The 15,893-nt window shown below is 43.5% G+C and overlaps 1 long non-coding RNA gene across 1 annotated transcript; it reads right to left on the bottom strand.

Moving 5' to 3' along the window:
• Positions 1-3,264: 3,264 nt before the first annotated feature.
• Positions 3,265-9,353, bottom strand: LOC120438809. The gene is made up of 3 exons (XR_005612167.1): positions 5,467-9,353; positions 4,327-5,265; positions 3,265-3,922 (listed from the first exon to the last, which is right to left on the bottom strand). It is a non-coding gene; the product is annotated as an uncharacterized LOC120438809 (long non-coding RNA).
• Between the last annotated feature and the right edge of the window lie 6,540 nt (positions 9,354-15,893).

Genomic DNA, 15,893 nt, shown 5'->3' with positions numbered 1-15,893 from the left:
ATGGTCAAAAAAATCGGATTTGATGCGCTTTCGCCTGCAGTGTGAACGTAGCCTAAAAGGTAGTTTGCTGCTCCAAACTAGCAGCAAACTACTGTGAAAGCTACTGTGACACTAGCTTTCACAGTAGCTTTCACAGTAGCTTTTCTAACTTACTCGTTAGTAAGTCTGTAGTTCCTGCCTTGTTTAAACCATTGTGTTAGTAATTCCAGCTTTGTGTCCGAGTCCTGCACTTTTGGTCTTCACTCTGACTGCCACACACAGGTTATTAAGACAGTCACATTACTGTGGACCTTTGACCTCTTCCTTAAGGTCAAATAAGGTCAAACTTTCATAAAATGCTTTTTCATATTTAAAACTATGCTTAAAATTCTACTGCCTTTGTTTGCATTTTCATTAGGAAATAATAATACAGATTCTAAATATGACATTGGCCACAAAATGTGTTATTTCTTCGAAGAAAGTATTGTAAAGCCAAAGAGACTGAAACAAAAGAATACATACAAAATATAACAGTATTCTGGTGAAAGTAAACAATCCCCAGAGAATTAGCTGCCTCGGCAGAGAGTTGCTCTGAGTGCTTCTTTCTTTGCCTTTAGACAATAATTCTGATGGCAAAAAAAAAAAAGAAAGACTGTTTTTAGCCTGAATGAAGGTTTGGTTCTTGTTATTTGAGTCTGTTGTTCTGAATTTGGCTCTGCTGACTAATACAAATTAATCTTGCTTAAAATGCATTTAGATAATCTCTTCATGTTTTTGATTGCACATATAGATGAATTTATATCAAAATTAATTAAATAGCTAAAGTGTTACATTCTGTTTGGTTGTAATGAAGTATTTTAAATTAATTTTAAGTTAAACACTGTAATGTCATTTAATGTCAAAAAAATCAAACATTTAAACAACATAAACATAAACATTATTGTTTTTTCCACTTCAGTAAAATCTGAATGTTGACTTCACTGGAACAAACAGATTTTATCTGCTCATGCTGGCTGTTTCCAGTTAAAGGGGAGAACAGAGTCCCATCACTGATGACTGATCACTTTCTGCTCATAGTTTTAAGTTTAGTATGATTTTATTAGCTATAAAACTGTCCCAGTTTCATTGAGAGCTGAGGATGAACCAACAACCGTCTGTGTGCTTAACTGGTGACAGATTAAAGATAAGAGATCTGTGTGTGTTGATGTGTTAACTTTAAAAATCTGCCGTCTGACTGCTCAGACTGAGTCAGAGTAAAGTTCACATGCTGACGTGTGGAGACATGAAACCTTGTTGTAGCTGCAGGTGTGAACACACTGATCCCAGATCAGCTCTGCTGTATTTGTAACATGAACATTTCTGCTGCAAAGCTTCAAATGTTCAGCATGTTTCTCTGTTTCCAGTCTATTGATCCAGTCACACTTTCTACCTTCACCTGTGCAGTAAAGACTGAGAGCAGAGCTGAAACCAACCGTCCAATCAGTGAGCAGCATCAACACCTGAGCTTCATTCAGACTCTGTTATTGAAGATGTTGTTGGGGCAAAGTTCATCTGCTGCTCACATGAATCCTGTGATGAAAGATTTATTTCACTAAATGTTTCTTCAAAGCTCATTTCAACCTGTTGAAGTCATGAATCAAAGTGCAGGCTGAGAGTGGATCACATGATGTTTAAGGTGTGTCATGTGACATGTTCAGTATTGTCACACATGTCTAGATCGTCCCTGATATCATAACTGCTCAAACACTGATGATTATATTTGAAGAATTATTACTGATGCAGCAAAGTTTGAATGGAGCTCTCTGTCTGTGCTGATTTGTCGCCCTCTGGAGGTCAAAACACAAACTGCATGATGTCACTGTAACCACCACAGTGACAGGAAGTGTTTTTAAATGATGAAACATGTCAGTGATGCTGATAGTGTGTTCATCACAGACGTTCAGGCTTCATGTTGACGTGAATCAAAGTGAAAGCAGAGAAACTGGAATGAATCAGGTGTTGTAGAAGATGGAGAAACAGGTTGGAGAGAGGATGCTGCTCCTTCTTTGAGATCAAACATGTCGTGTTGTTCACGTGCTGTCAGCGTGACGCAAAGAAACCATGGAAACAAAGTGTGAGTGAAATCAGTCCAAAGTAACAGAGTGAAGAGCAGCAGATGAAGCACAGAGGACACAAAAAGGAAGGAAAGAAGGAAACAAGGTCCATCTGTGTCCTTTCAAACAAACAAGCATCAACATCCAGGACTGAAACATCAATCCACATATTTATACACATATTTATTTAATGAGAATAAAACAAGAATATTTATAACACATCAGCAATAATCAGGCCTGGGATCCTCCTGGTTACAAACAGGGTCCAGGACTGGGACACTCAGGTGGATCCTGCAGGGTCTGGTTCAGGAAAAGGTGGAGACCAACAGAAACAGTTTTAGTAGAAAGGTATGATTTCATTTATTTGAAGAGATCAGAGCATTATTCTGATTATTAAGCTTCAGTCAAATATACTAATGTGCACGGCGCCGTGACACTTAATGATCTGTTATTGTACATTTGTCACATGTGTGTATTTGTTGTTGTATTGTTGCTGCCATGATGCATCACATGGGACCATCACACTACCACCACCATATGTGACTGTTGCTATGAGGCTCCTTTTCATTGATGCTGTGTTAGTTTCAGATGTAACAGGACTCGTCAGAAAGCTTTTGTCTCATCAGTCCACAGAGTCTTTCCCAAACGGGATCATCAACATGTTGTTGGACAGTGTGAGACCGTCCTTTGTGTTCTTCTTGGTCTGCAGTGGTTTTCTCCTTGGACTCCTCCATGGATTCTCTTTCTTATTGTTCAATGATGACCTTAACTGAGGCCTGCAGGTCTTTCATGTTGTTCTGGGCTCTTTGTGAGCTCCTGGCTGTCGATGTGCTCTTGGAGTCATGTTGGTGCCACTGGCTCCTGGGAAGGTTCCCACTGTTCCACACTTTCAGCATTTGTGTCTAATGGCTCTCACCGTGGTTCAACAGAGTCCCAAAGCCTTAGAAATGGCTTTGAACCCTGTCCAGACTGACAGCTGTGACTCTGTCAGCTGGTTGTGTAGATGGTGGCATTATGTGTTGCTGTTTGACATCTTTCAGCCTCTTTCTCACACGGGTTCTGTAGAAGTTGATGAGTCTGTTGATCCAACAGGTCTTCTAGTAATCAGGCTGAGTGTGTTTGTCAAACTCAGCTTTAGAAACAAATGTGCTTCATCACAGTTCATTCATGATTGAAGCAGAGGGCAGTTATTTTTGCACACAGCTCAGGTAGGTTGGGATCACCTTTGTGCCTTAATCAATGACATCATCATTTATTTACTTGTGTTATCTTTGTCTAACAGGAACATTTGTGTGATAAAAACAGTCAGAAATGACTGAGTGAAAAGACTTTTTCACACCACTGTGGGTGATCGTTGCCCCTGGGAGAGTTCACTTATCTGCAATGAGAGGTGTGATCAACACGAGTGCACGAGTGTCACATGACTCACAGCTGTGCATGCAGTGGCAAAAGGCTGAGTGTGTGCCATCAGTCTGTCCTCAGTCCTCACTCTGAGCCTCTTCCTGCTGCTTCATGAGAGCAGAGCTGAACTTCCTGCTGTGGGAGAGACGAGGAGGATCCTGGTGCAAGAAGCACAAATGATGCAGTTTGTTTCCTGTTTACACTCAAAGTGACTAAAACCAGATTTATGAAAGTGTCATTTCTCTGAGTCCCACTGATGGAAACATCAGCTTGTATGAACTGTTCAGTCTGATGGATCCTCTGAAGTGTGTCAGTGTGCTGTTGGAGTAAAGCTTAGTCAGACTTGGACCTGGTTGGTAGTCGTCATAGATCTGGACCACGGCTGGCTTCAGGTCGTCCACTGGGAGCTCCTGGATGATCTCTGTGGTTGATGGTGTGTCCTTTGATAACTGGACGAGACAGAAACAATCGCAGACACAGTTTGTACCAAAGATCATCATCTGGTGTCCCCACTGTGGACTTCTCTGACCTCCTCTAAGGACACCAGAACAGGATCTTCCTTTGGCTCAACACGACTCACCAGGAGGCCACGTTTGAGCTGTGAGGAGATGACATCATCACAGTGATCACATGACGTGTTGGTAGAGTCTGTCTAATGACTCACACTCTGGGGAACATCCAGGACCACCATGTTTGTAGTTTTCTCCTTCCCACTGTAGCTGTGTTTGAACAGTGTGTGCACACATGCTCTTCATCACCCACAGTGACTCCACGCTGGTACAGACTCTCCTCTAACCTGTCACATACTTACAGGGATGTATTTCCACAGTCAGTCTGGCTCTGGCAGATTCACCTGTGGGCTCCACCTCTGTGTGGACTTTCACACTGAGAGTGGGGACATCAGCAGGTGTTGGGATGTTGTAGGTGCACAAATCTGGGAAACAAACAGAACCAATCACAGCTCAGTGCAGCCTGCTGTCACTTTTCTACACCGTGACACTTTTATATTTATATCTCTATATTTATCTATTTATCTTAATATTTATCATCAATATCTGTGTTTCTCATTTTCTATCAGTGTTTGATGTTTGTTGTGTGTTTGCTGCTCCGACAGCTCAGTTTCCCTCTGGGATGAAGAAAGTTTCTCTGATTCTCATGTAGACACAAAGTGACTTTATTGATTTTTAATTTAGTGTAAACAGAATTGTACTGTGTGCAGTTCTTACTGTCAGCTCTAATGTTGTCTATGAAAACACATTGATTACATGTGAAAATGCTTCTTTAGCGTTTTATAAGTACAAAGAAACAAAGAAAGCCTTTGTTTGACACCAACCAGGACCTGGTCACATGATGCTGTCACTGAGCTGCACTGAAGCAGCTTCACCTCCAGCCTGTATTTTCCTGACACGTCCTGCAGCGCCTCCTCCTGGTGGAGCAGTTTGTTGCCCTGATCAAATGTCAGCTGACTGCTGGAGCCTGAACTGTCCCTGTGCTCCAACCTTCAGGACTGAACACCAGGGTGGAGCAGAGAGCCTGAAGAGCCTCCACTGTGTCCTACAGGATGGATTCATGTTGACATGAAGTTCAAACTGCCTGTGTCACTTCAACACACTCTCACAAAAGAGTTTCTAACCTTCACTTCCTGGTTAAATAAAGGTTAAACAGGTTAAATATGTTTAACAGAGATGATCTCAGAGGAACAAAGTAGAGAAATCACAGGTAGAAACTTACAGACTGCAGCTGAGCTGTTATTTACAGGCTGTTACGTGTAGTTGGTGCACAGAAGGCTGTTCTGTTAAAACAACACATTTTTAGACCAAAGTCAATTTCATCTTGTAAATAAAGAATAAAAACATCCCTGCCTGCTAAAACAAGTCTGCATATCTGAGAGAAAAGCAACAACATGAAAGCTTCAGGATTATTTCTTCTGATTTGGTCCAAGACTGTATATGAACTCAAAGATGAGCTTCATGCTGTTCGGGTGGTGTCGTACCTGAGTGGAGGAGAAGCCTCCGTCATAGTTCTGCTGCCCAGTCAGCCACCTGATAATACCAGAGGCATATCCCAGATCCTCAGCAGTCGGGGAGGCGCTGAGTTTGGCCAACAGCACGTAAGAACTGATCTCCACTGACAGGGAGGCTGATGTTTCTGCTGCTGTCTGAGACCAGCAGAGGAAACCTCCTACAAACACAATAACAGTCACAGTGATGCTAATAAAGCCTGAATGATGTGCTAAAAGATGACTCACCTTCATGTCAACAAAAGTGCTGCTTACTAGTTACTATTTGTGCACCAAGATGCGCCACTTTCAGATAACCTTCTGGTCTCTTTGCATATTTACAATGACTCCACAGGGAAAGTTTTCAGTATTAGACAGAAACTGATTACAATGCTGCCACCAGCCTCTAGGATGGGATTAGAGACGTGCAAAGCAGCCGGTATTTGTATCTGTGTTTGTATTTGTTGAGGGGGGAAAGTATTTGTATTTGTATTCAAGTAAAATTCAAAATAGGTGTAAATGTCCATTATAATACTTATGGATATGCAATATTATTTGATGGTTTTCTATAAATGCAGCAATGAACATGTAACAAAGCCTCATCCATGGTTAAACCAACAACTAATAAAATACCATTGTGAACATTATGAACCCACCACCACCCGTCCTTGTTGGAGGACGCTGAACAGACAGTGAAACTGACTTGCAGGGGCAGAACATGGCTGTGAGGATGAATTGGTGCTGGTGGGGGGGGGGGCAGACAGTACCAGGAATACGATGCTTTAAGTGCATGTGATTATGCATAACAGATGTTGACAGATGTTTGATATCTCTGCCTCTGCTGATCTGACTTTTGCACACATTACATATCACTTTGGTTTCATCTGCAGCACTGACTGTAAAATGCTTCCACACAGAACATTTTTTTTGGCTGGTGGAGGACCAAGAGGTGGCTCAGCAGCAGCAACACTCTTTTCTATTTGGTGCCCAAATCCATGTGGGGAGTTTCAGCCAAGTTAATGAGTGACGGGAAGCTATGCTAAGGTTAACTGACCTATAGTCTACATCTTGCTGTCTGCAAAAGACAGAGTAATTTAAATGTACCATGTAACTCCCACAAGTGCATACAATTCGACACAACTACACAATCATTGTGTTAATCTTTTAAACCGAACGTTAACGTTACTCTGTCAACAGCCTGTTGTCTAAATGACCGAGCTAACAGAGCTGAGCGAACATGAGAGACCCGACTGCAGACGTCAATAATGCAGCGTAATGGAATAATCTCCCGATCTTCACTAAAGTTATAAACTGCCTCTGGAACTCAGTTATGGTACAAAAACATATTTTCAACAATAATCTTGATGCAGTTCAGTCTTTTATGGCTCAGCCTCTCTGTTGCTGTGTGCAGCAGCCTGTGTCACTCACTCATCCGGTCATGCACTGCAGTCTCATAAGGAAACTCAGCTTTTTGATATAAAGTTTTTCTTGTTCCTGAATACAAATATTTTTAAAAGTATTTGTTCGAAATAAGTATTCGTAAAAAACACATTATTTGTGCCTTTCCGAATACCGTATTCGGGTTCGGCTCCACTCCTAGTTGGGATTATTGTCCTTTGCTGATGCATGTATTGTACAGCCATGAGGAGCCTTAATAATGCAGCTGCATTATTTATCCACCATAACAGAGGTTAGTGTTCAACTCTGTCACCACTCTGGCCACATGTTGCCACACTTGTACTTCCAGCTCTGAGCTGCTGCTGCTGAACACGTTACTTGTGTAATTATGTCTCCAAGCAGCATCACAGCTTTCAAAGAAGAAAAAAAACATTATTTCCTGATAATGTCTGATGTGCTTGTACCAGATGTGAAAGACTGGTAGTTTGAGGAAATCAGGACACCTTTCAAAAACATATTTTCTTGCACAGAGCAGTGAGCCTTCTTGGTTTCCTTGTAGATTAAAAACAGGATTGGAGTGATGAGGTACGCGGTGCTGCACGGCTGTCTGTGGGATGACCTGTACATCAGAACCACATCAGCCCAGACCCAGACATCTACCAGCACGAGTACAGAGCCTTTATCTCACATGTTTGAGCATTCGTTCACCTTCATCTGTTTGTTCTTATTGACAACTCTTCATCCAGACCACCTTAAACACAGTGGGTGTGTTGCTGGGAATGGGAGTTACCTCATGGAGCTGTTATTGCAGTAAAACTCGTTTTTGTGTGTGTATTTCAGTCCATATGAATTCATGTACCTCTGTGTGGAGATCCTTGTGTACATATTGAAACCTGTCTGTGTTATCACTCAGCCAGGCTTTTCAATCGGCTGTTTTTGTTTTTAATACGTGACCTTTGCTAAAGTTCATCCAAAGGTGCAAATGATGTGTGACAGGATGTAAAGATGTGTTTGCAGAGTTGTCTGTAGGACAACAGTTTAGTGATCCTGCTCTGTGGCTGACAGGCTCAGTTTATCTCCAGCTCAGCACTAACAGGTGAATATTGCACAGGCTGAGGTGTGATGTTAGAGGGCTGCTCGTGCTGGTTGTGCTGATCCAAGACAGGCTCAGTTGGATAGATCTGAATGCACATCTGTGTCAAAATACTGCAGTAAGTTCACATGTGGTAAATCCACTGCATCGGCACAACCGTCACTACCAGGCGACTAATGTGACACTTGCAGACTGAGTGATGCTGGTGGTTTGTACTGAGTGTGAGACAGAGCTGACCCCTGGCCTCAGGGTGGAGAAATCTGAAAATGTAGCCAAGGTCACATGTAAGAGGACAGTGTTAAGGTTCGTAAATTGAGGGGGACTCCAAAATAATGACCACTGATCCGGCCGGGTAAAGTTAGACGACATTTTAATGAATACACGCAGCGTGGAGCCAACACTGTACAGATTCAGTGTTGAACTGAGTTACAATAGTCAGAACAAAGACTTTATAGGGGTGAAATAGTCCAGCCCCCCTTCTGTTACCAGGCAGATCCAGTAAAGCATACGTCAAATCAAAACCACAATGACTTTTAACATAGTTTAAAAGAAGATTGTCTCGTCTCCATCCAGGTGTCCTCCTGTTGTCCCCGGACGCTCGCTTATCTGTCTGGAACATCAGCACACGTTCTGCACAAACTATCACATACGCACGCACAATTTTGCAGTCGCAAGCAAAACATGATTAACTTTTACCTATATAACTGAGTCTTTCTACGATGTGTGTATGTGGGTGTATGTGTCAGCCTCTGCTTGCACTTTGTTTCACCTCTCAGCTCCCCAGCTAGACCTTGTAACCTTTCCACTAGACAGAAGGCCAGCACGTACACAACTTGAAACTATATATGTAAGTTCTAGACTAAAGGTCACATTCACGTGAAGCTACTAAAAGTATAAACAAGACTACTTAGCTATTAAAACTTACCACTTAGCTCAAAAGAGTATATGTAATAAAGGATAATCAAATAACTGAAAAATATGACATGTAAGCAGGTGTTGCGATTCCTTTCAGAGCTCCTGTCATCCCCACCGTGTATTGGCTGATCATTAACGCCTGCCAAGAGTTTCTGACCCTCCTTGACCAAGAGCTACAGCTCCTTTAATAAGCACAAATGCAATCATGTATAAAAGATTAAAATCCTTTTCCTTACGTAGGGGTTTTTCCCCACTCTGCCAATATGTTTGCTCCTGTCACTTACAGTCAAGCTGTTGAAAATTACAATAGTCTGCATGCTCTTTTGGAAGTTGCAAATTATATCCTGACCAGGGCATCTTTCCTGACCTGACATTAGTAAATAACAATCAGCTAATGTTGTTCATGAGACTAAAATCATCTCACTGTGGTAATGTAAATACAATATGGCCAATATTATATGTATTGTCAGATTATTATGACATATATATATTACAGGATATATTACAGCAGTGAGCTTGAACTCTGGGTCAAAGATTCAAGTTGCAGTTATTTATATTTCCTATCACCTTAAATCTTCACTCAAAGACAAGTTTCTTTGACAGTGTATATGTAGATGTTTCATATATAAGAGACAAATATTGTTCGTTTAATATGTTGGCATTACTAAATTTGGCTCAATGCTTACATATATGTGTAAAAAGAAAATGTACGAGCTGTGAAAACTGTTTCTGATAGAATGAAGATCAGACTGATATATTAAATATTCCTTTATTGGGTGAGAAAATCAGACCATGTCATAACTGCTTTAAGTCATACAGAATAGATATCAGAGCCTTAAACAGGCTGACTTCTGCTAAATGGGTCAAACTGGGCAGAAAGTATACAAACACATAACATCCTTATAGAATATGATGTAACACTATAGATCAACTTACCTCAGAATATATAAAGCATATAAACAGTTACAGCAATATGATGCAACAAACACAGCAGTACTACTAATCCAAAATACTCAAAGCTTCATAGAACTGAAACAAACATTTATTTTTAGCTCCATTCTGCTGCTGATACATACTTTAGGTTTCTGAATATTAAACTTGTTGCTGCCTTTCATAGTGTGTAACTTGAAGGCCCTGAGTACTTTCTCCCACACTGAAAACACTGGGATGATAACATTATTTGAACATTACCTAATAAGACTGATTCAGGACAGACAATTAGTTATTTTAAACTTTTCTAGCAGTGCTTCACAAACAGGGAACAGTCTGTCTATTCTCTCCATCTGTCAGCTGCTGCTGGCTCTTCCTCCTCCTCTTCCTCACACACTGCTGAGTTTGTCCTGGTGGATCATCAGGGTGCAAAGCCTCACAGATGATGTGCAGCAGTGGGTCCCTCAGTCTGTCCTCACTCTGGACACTTGCAGTTGTCACACATGGAAATCAAATGTGTGATAAGCTGCAGGATTCAAACACAAGTGTAACTTATAAATACATGTTCATACTTTTATTCCACAATCAGAGAGAAAGAAACAGAGAGAGAGTGCAGGACAGACAGACAGGTGACAGTCTCAGGTGTATACACTGCTACAAAACAGCACAAGAGAAGGAGGATTTAGTGTTTGTGTTATTACGAGTGCTAAACAAGAAGAGTTCCCAGATGGTACAGTGGACACATGTGTGACTCCTGTGATTAAAGCATCTTTCTTTCAGCTTAACGAGTGAACCGTCAGCTCGTTCAAACACACGTTAAAGTCCGTTTGGCTCGACACCACCGAACAGAGGCAGCAATATAACATAGCTAACATTAACAGTGCAGTGAATCCTGCTTGTGCCGTCATATTCAGGACTGCAAACCGAGCAGCACCACTGACTTTCAGCTTGTTGTGTTTGTGGATATATGACTGACTTTAATTATCCATGAAATCATCAGATTCTCTGTAAGATTAAGGTCGACTATATATATATATATATATATATATATATATATATATATATATATATATATATATATATATATATATATATATATATATATATATGTAGAAGTAAAGGCTTTAAAACCAAGTAAACGCACAAAGTACTAACATCGCTAATGTCACATAACTTTGCCGACATGTGGCCAACAGTAATGTTTTAATGTTCTTCGTTATTAAACATTTGCACATAAATAAGTGACATAATATTCAGTACTTACTTTCAACAGTTCACTCTTCGGCCGCTCCCTCCTGCTGTCTGCCGTATTTTGCGGCAAAATTATCCACACCCACCGCCGCGCTATGAATTGTGGGATATATGGGACCACGAAGCGTGCACCGGACCACGCTTGATATTTGGGGAAATCGACGGCGCATTTGGAGTACACTTCGAATTGGGACAGCCGTCGTCGCGTGGCGGTGACGTAATCGCACTCAAAATGCGTACTTCAAGTGTGCAGTCTCTTAATTGGGACACAGCCATTGATTGCTCTGAAATCTCACTGACAGCCAATAGAAATAAAGAAAAGTCCAGACTGACAGTCTCTGTGGGGTTAGGCAGTGAACTGCTCACGCTGCGTTCAAGTGCATCACAAACTATTGGAATTGGATCCAACTTTGTGAAGCAGATTTCTTCTCAGCTGCTGTTTTGAACATTTCTCATTTCTTCGTGAACTATATTGAACTCTGTAAATGAACTGAGAACTATTTCTACATTTGAAACTATGGATTCATTTCCCCATTCACCTCTGTACGTTAGTGTATAAATGAATGTTAGACTGGTCTCCATGGAAACACTTGGACTGGTCTCAGCTGCCTTCTTTCTGTAGTCAGTCCAACAGAGTCCTTTCTCTTCTCCAGCTTCTGTTTGAAATCCTCTCACAGAGCCTGAATCCTGCTTTGTTGTCATGTTTGGGCCTGTGTTAGGCTGCTCTGTGTTCCTCTGCTTTAACACACACCTCACCACAGCAGCTGTGTGGGTCGTCTCTGTAGCAGCCATGTCAGCTTCTGATACCATGAACATCATCACAGCTCCTAACTTCACCTTCATTAGCTTTGACATTCATGTCTTTCTTTTCTCTCTCTGTTTCCACACAAGCTCAAAGTCTCTGCAGCCTGTTTTTATCTGCTATCATCAGATCTTCATCATCCTCATTCACATCCCTCACACACTCTACAGCCTCATCAGCGCTGACTTCATCTTCACTGACCGATGGAGCACAACATGAACCTGTGGAGGCTGAAAAACTGTTCTGTCAAACATAATCCCTGGCTATATGCTTGCAGGGTGGTGGGTCTCAGAGGACAACTTCTAACCCTGTTAAAGGCAACACGTGGAGTGCAACTGGCAGTGTGGCATAGCTGGCTCTGGCCTTGGGACTGTGTGTTTTATTTGATTCATAAAAGGGACAGTGGACTGTTTTATCTTTTATCTCTTGATTACTTTTGTCAATAAATTATCTTTTAGAATTTTATTGACTGTCATCTTTTTGCCCACGACTGAGACGGTTGGTCAGACCTAGAATCTTTCTTTGGGTGTGTTACAGAGTGTGTGTGCTGAAAGCAGCTGCTGTGTGTGTGTGTTTCACTTCTTATTGCACACTAAAACACACACACTCTCTTTCAGCTCAGTTTAGTGTGTGCAGCCAAACATCACGGCAGACTGCCACAGAGTTCAGCTTCCTCATAGTTTCACATAAGCCTTCACATCACTTCCTGTCCTCACAGGAAGCTAAACTCCGTCTCTCACAGCAAAGAACGGAGCGTTTGTCAGAGCCACACATATTCTTAAGGACAAAATCAGTGTTTCACAATAAAAGCCTTGTTAATACAAAACTGCCCAGCAGCTATTAGGAGGGCCTTTAATTTGAAATAGATGGAAAAGGAAGCAGAAAAGGTCAGCCAGCTTCAGCGGTCAGAGGTTAAAGGTCATGTGAATGAAGAAATGCTGTTCATACTTTGGTTATTTTTTCTGTCTGAACTGACAGGAAGTCCTCTGTGAGAAGCAGGAAGTCCTCTGTGAGAAGCAGGAAGTCCCACTTTTGTTTTTTTTTTTGGTGACTTTCAGAAATCTTCCAGCTCTATAAAATAAAGTGATGCTGGAAACATCGCTGTGGCAGATGGAGGGCTCAGCCGCCTCCAACCGAGTAAAGAGGTTCAGGCTCAGCAGCTCTGATGGTTCATTGGAGTTGTTTCCAAGATGGCGCCGCGTATGGATGCCCTGGTGCTTCAGTGCGTTACTTCTGTTTTCTTTTTGTGCTTAACTTGTGTGTCTGGGCACTCATCTGGATATTCTTACACCAGAGAAGAGCTTCTTAACTACAGGACTACAACACCTGTGGATTTACTTCCAATATTTGTCACATCTGCGGCAGATTTACTGCAGACTTTGATCAGGAAAGTGAGACGCCGAAGGAGAGGAAAGCGAGCCGGCGCACTCGTGCGTCTGAGGAGACGCGGACTGCGAACTGCTCTTCCTGGGATCTTCCTTTCCAACGTACGCTCACTCAGGAATAAGATGGACGAGCTGGCCCTGATGAGAAGCATGAACAGAGACTTTGCCTCCTCCTGAGTCTTATGTTTTACGGAGTCGTGGCTCTGTGAGGACATCCCGGACTGCGCGCTCAAGTTGGAGGGTTTTCATCTGCTGCGCGCGGACCGGCAGGCCTCTCTCTCTGGTAAGACCACAGGTGGAGGTGTCTGCTTCTACATTAATAGTGGCTGGTGCACAGATGTAACAGTGATTGCTCAGCACTGCTCTTCCTCTCTGGAATACCTTTTTATTCACTGCAAACCATTTTATTCTCCATGGGAGTTTGCTTCATTCATCTTGGCCGCTGTTTACATCCCACCAGATGCGGATGTGCAGGCAGCTCAGTGTGCACTCGCGGAGCAGATACTGCACATGGAGCGGACATTCCCGGACTCTCTCATTATTGCTCTTGGGGACTTTAACAAAGCCAATCTGAGCCAAGAGCTTCCCAAATACAAGCAGTATATTAAATTCCCGACCAGAGAGGAGAGGACATTGGACCACTGTTACAGCACGATCAGCGGGGCCTATCGCGCGGTGCCCCGCGCTTCACTCGGACTTTCTGATCACGTCATGATCCACCTGATCCCCGCGTACAGACAGAGGCTGAAGCTCTCCAAACCTGTCGTGAGGACTAAAAAAGTGTGGAGCAACGAGGCTGTGGAGGAGCTTCATGACGTGTTTGGAGTCTACAGACTGGGACACAATGAAGGCTGCTTCTAACAGCTTGGACGAGTTCTACGGACACTGTCACCTCCTATTTCCACTTCTGTGAGGACAGCATTGTGCCATCACGCACCAGGGTGAGTTATAACAATGACAAACCCTGGTTTACTCCTAAACTCAAAAAAGCTGTGGCTGGAAAAGAGAAAGGCGTTCAGAAGCGGAGACAGGGACTGCTACAGAGAGGCCAAGTACAGGTTCACTAAAGAAGTGGACATTGCTAAACATCAGCACTCTGAGAAGATGCAGCAGCAGATCTCAGAGAATGACTCGCCTCTGTGTGGAAAAGTTTTAGGAATATCACCAACTACAAGCCTAAAACCCCCCACTCCACTGATGACTTGCTCTTGGCCAACACCCTTAACGACTTTTACTGCCGTTTGGACGAGCCATCAAGCAGCCTTCACACCTCCAACGGCCCCAACAATAGAGACACTTTGGACACTCATTCCCCCACCTCTCCCCCTCCATAGAGCCATCACCCCCATCAAACACTTCACCCTACAACTCCCCCTCCACACCCCACACCAAGGAGGATTTCACACCACCTTCTCCCACTACAACCCTTCATATTCATGAAGCAGATGTGAGGAAGCAGTTTAAGAGTCTGAATGCTCGGAAAGCTCCTGGCCCAGACGGTGTGTCTCCTGCCACCCTCAGACACTGTGCAAACGAGCTGGCCTCAGTGTTTTCTGGCATTTTCAACTCCTCACTGCAGGCATGTCATGTGCCTGCCTGCTTCAAGTCCTCTACCATAGTCCCTGTCCCCAAGAAACCAAGGATCACTGGACTAAATGACTACAGACCTGTGGCTCTGACATCTGTGGTCATGAAGTCATTTGAGCGCCTGGTTCTCTCCTACCTCAAGACCCTCACGGCCCCCTCCTGGACCCCTGCAGTTTGCATACAGAGCCAACAGGTCTGTAGACGACGCTATCAACATGGCTCTACACTTCACCCTGCAGCATCTGGACTCCCCAGGAACCTACGCCAGGATCCTGTTTGTGGACTTCAGCTCTGCCTTTAACACCATCCTTCCAGACCATCTCCAAGGCAAGCTTTCCCAGGTGAATGTGCCTGATCCCATCTGCCGGTGGATCACTGACTTCCTGACGGACAGGAAGCAGCATGTGAGGCTGGGAAAGAATGTCTCGACTCCCGGACCATCAGCACCGCTCCCCTCAGGGCTGTGTTCTTTCTCCTCTGCTCTTCTCCCTGTACACCAACTGCTGCACCTCCACCCACCAGTCTGTCAAGCTAATCAAGTTTGCAGATGACACCACCGTTGTTGGACTCATCTCGGACGGGGATGAGTCTGCCTACAGGAGGGAGATTGAACGTCTGGTGTCCTGGTGCAGCCACAACAACCTGGTGCTGAATGCCCAGAAGACAGTGGAGATTATTGTGGACTTCAGGAAGCACACAGCCCCACTCCCCCATCATCCTGACTGACACCCTCATCACCTCTGTGGACTCATTCCGCTTCCTGGGTACCACCATCACCCAGGACCTGAAGTGGGAGCCCACCATCACCTCCGTCATTAAGAAAGCCCAGCAGAGGATGTACTTCCTGAGGCAGCTGAAGAAATTCAACCTGCCAACACGGACGATGATGCAATTCTACACCGCAATCATCGAGTCCATCCTCACCTCCTCCATCACCGTGTGGTACGCTGGAGCCACTATCAGGGACAAACAGAGACTGCAGCGTGTTGTGCGCTCTGCTGAGAAGGTGATTGGCTGCAAACTCCCATCTCTGCAGGACCTGTACACCTCCAGGACACTG

Source organism: Oreochromis aureus, linkage group 3 (assembly GCF_013358895.1).
Source record: "Oreochromis aureus strain Israel breed Guangdong linkage group 3, ZZ_aureus, whole genome shotgun sequence".
NCBI classification, from domain to species: domain Eukaryota; kingdom Metazoa; phylum Chordata; class Actinopteri; order Cichliformes; family Cichlidae; genus Oreochromis; species Oreochromis aureus.
The sequence above is the reverse complement of the archived record's forward strand: the minus strand, read 5'-3'. Positions and strand labels throughout refer to the sequence as shown.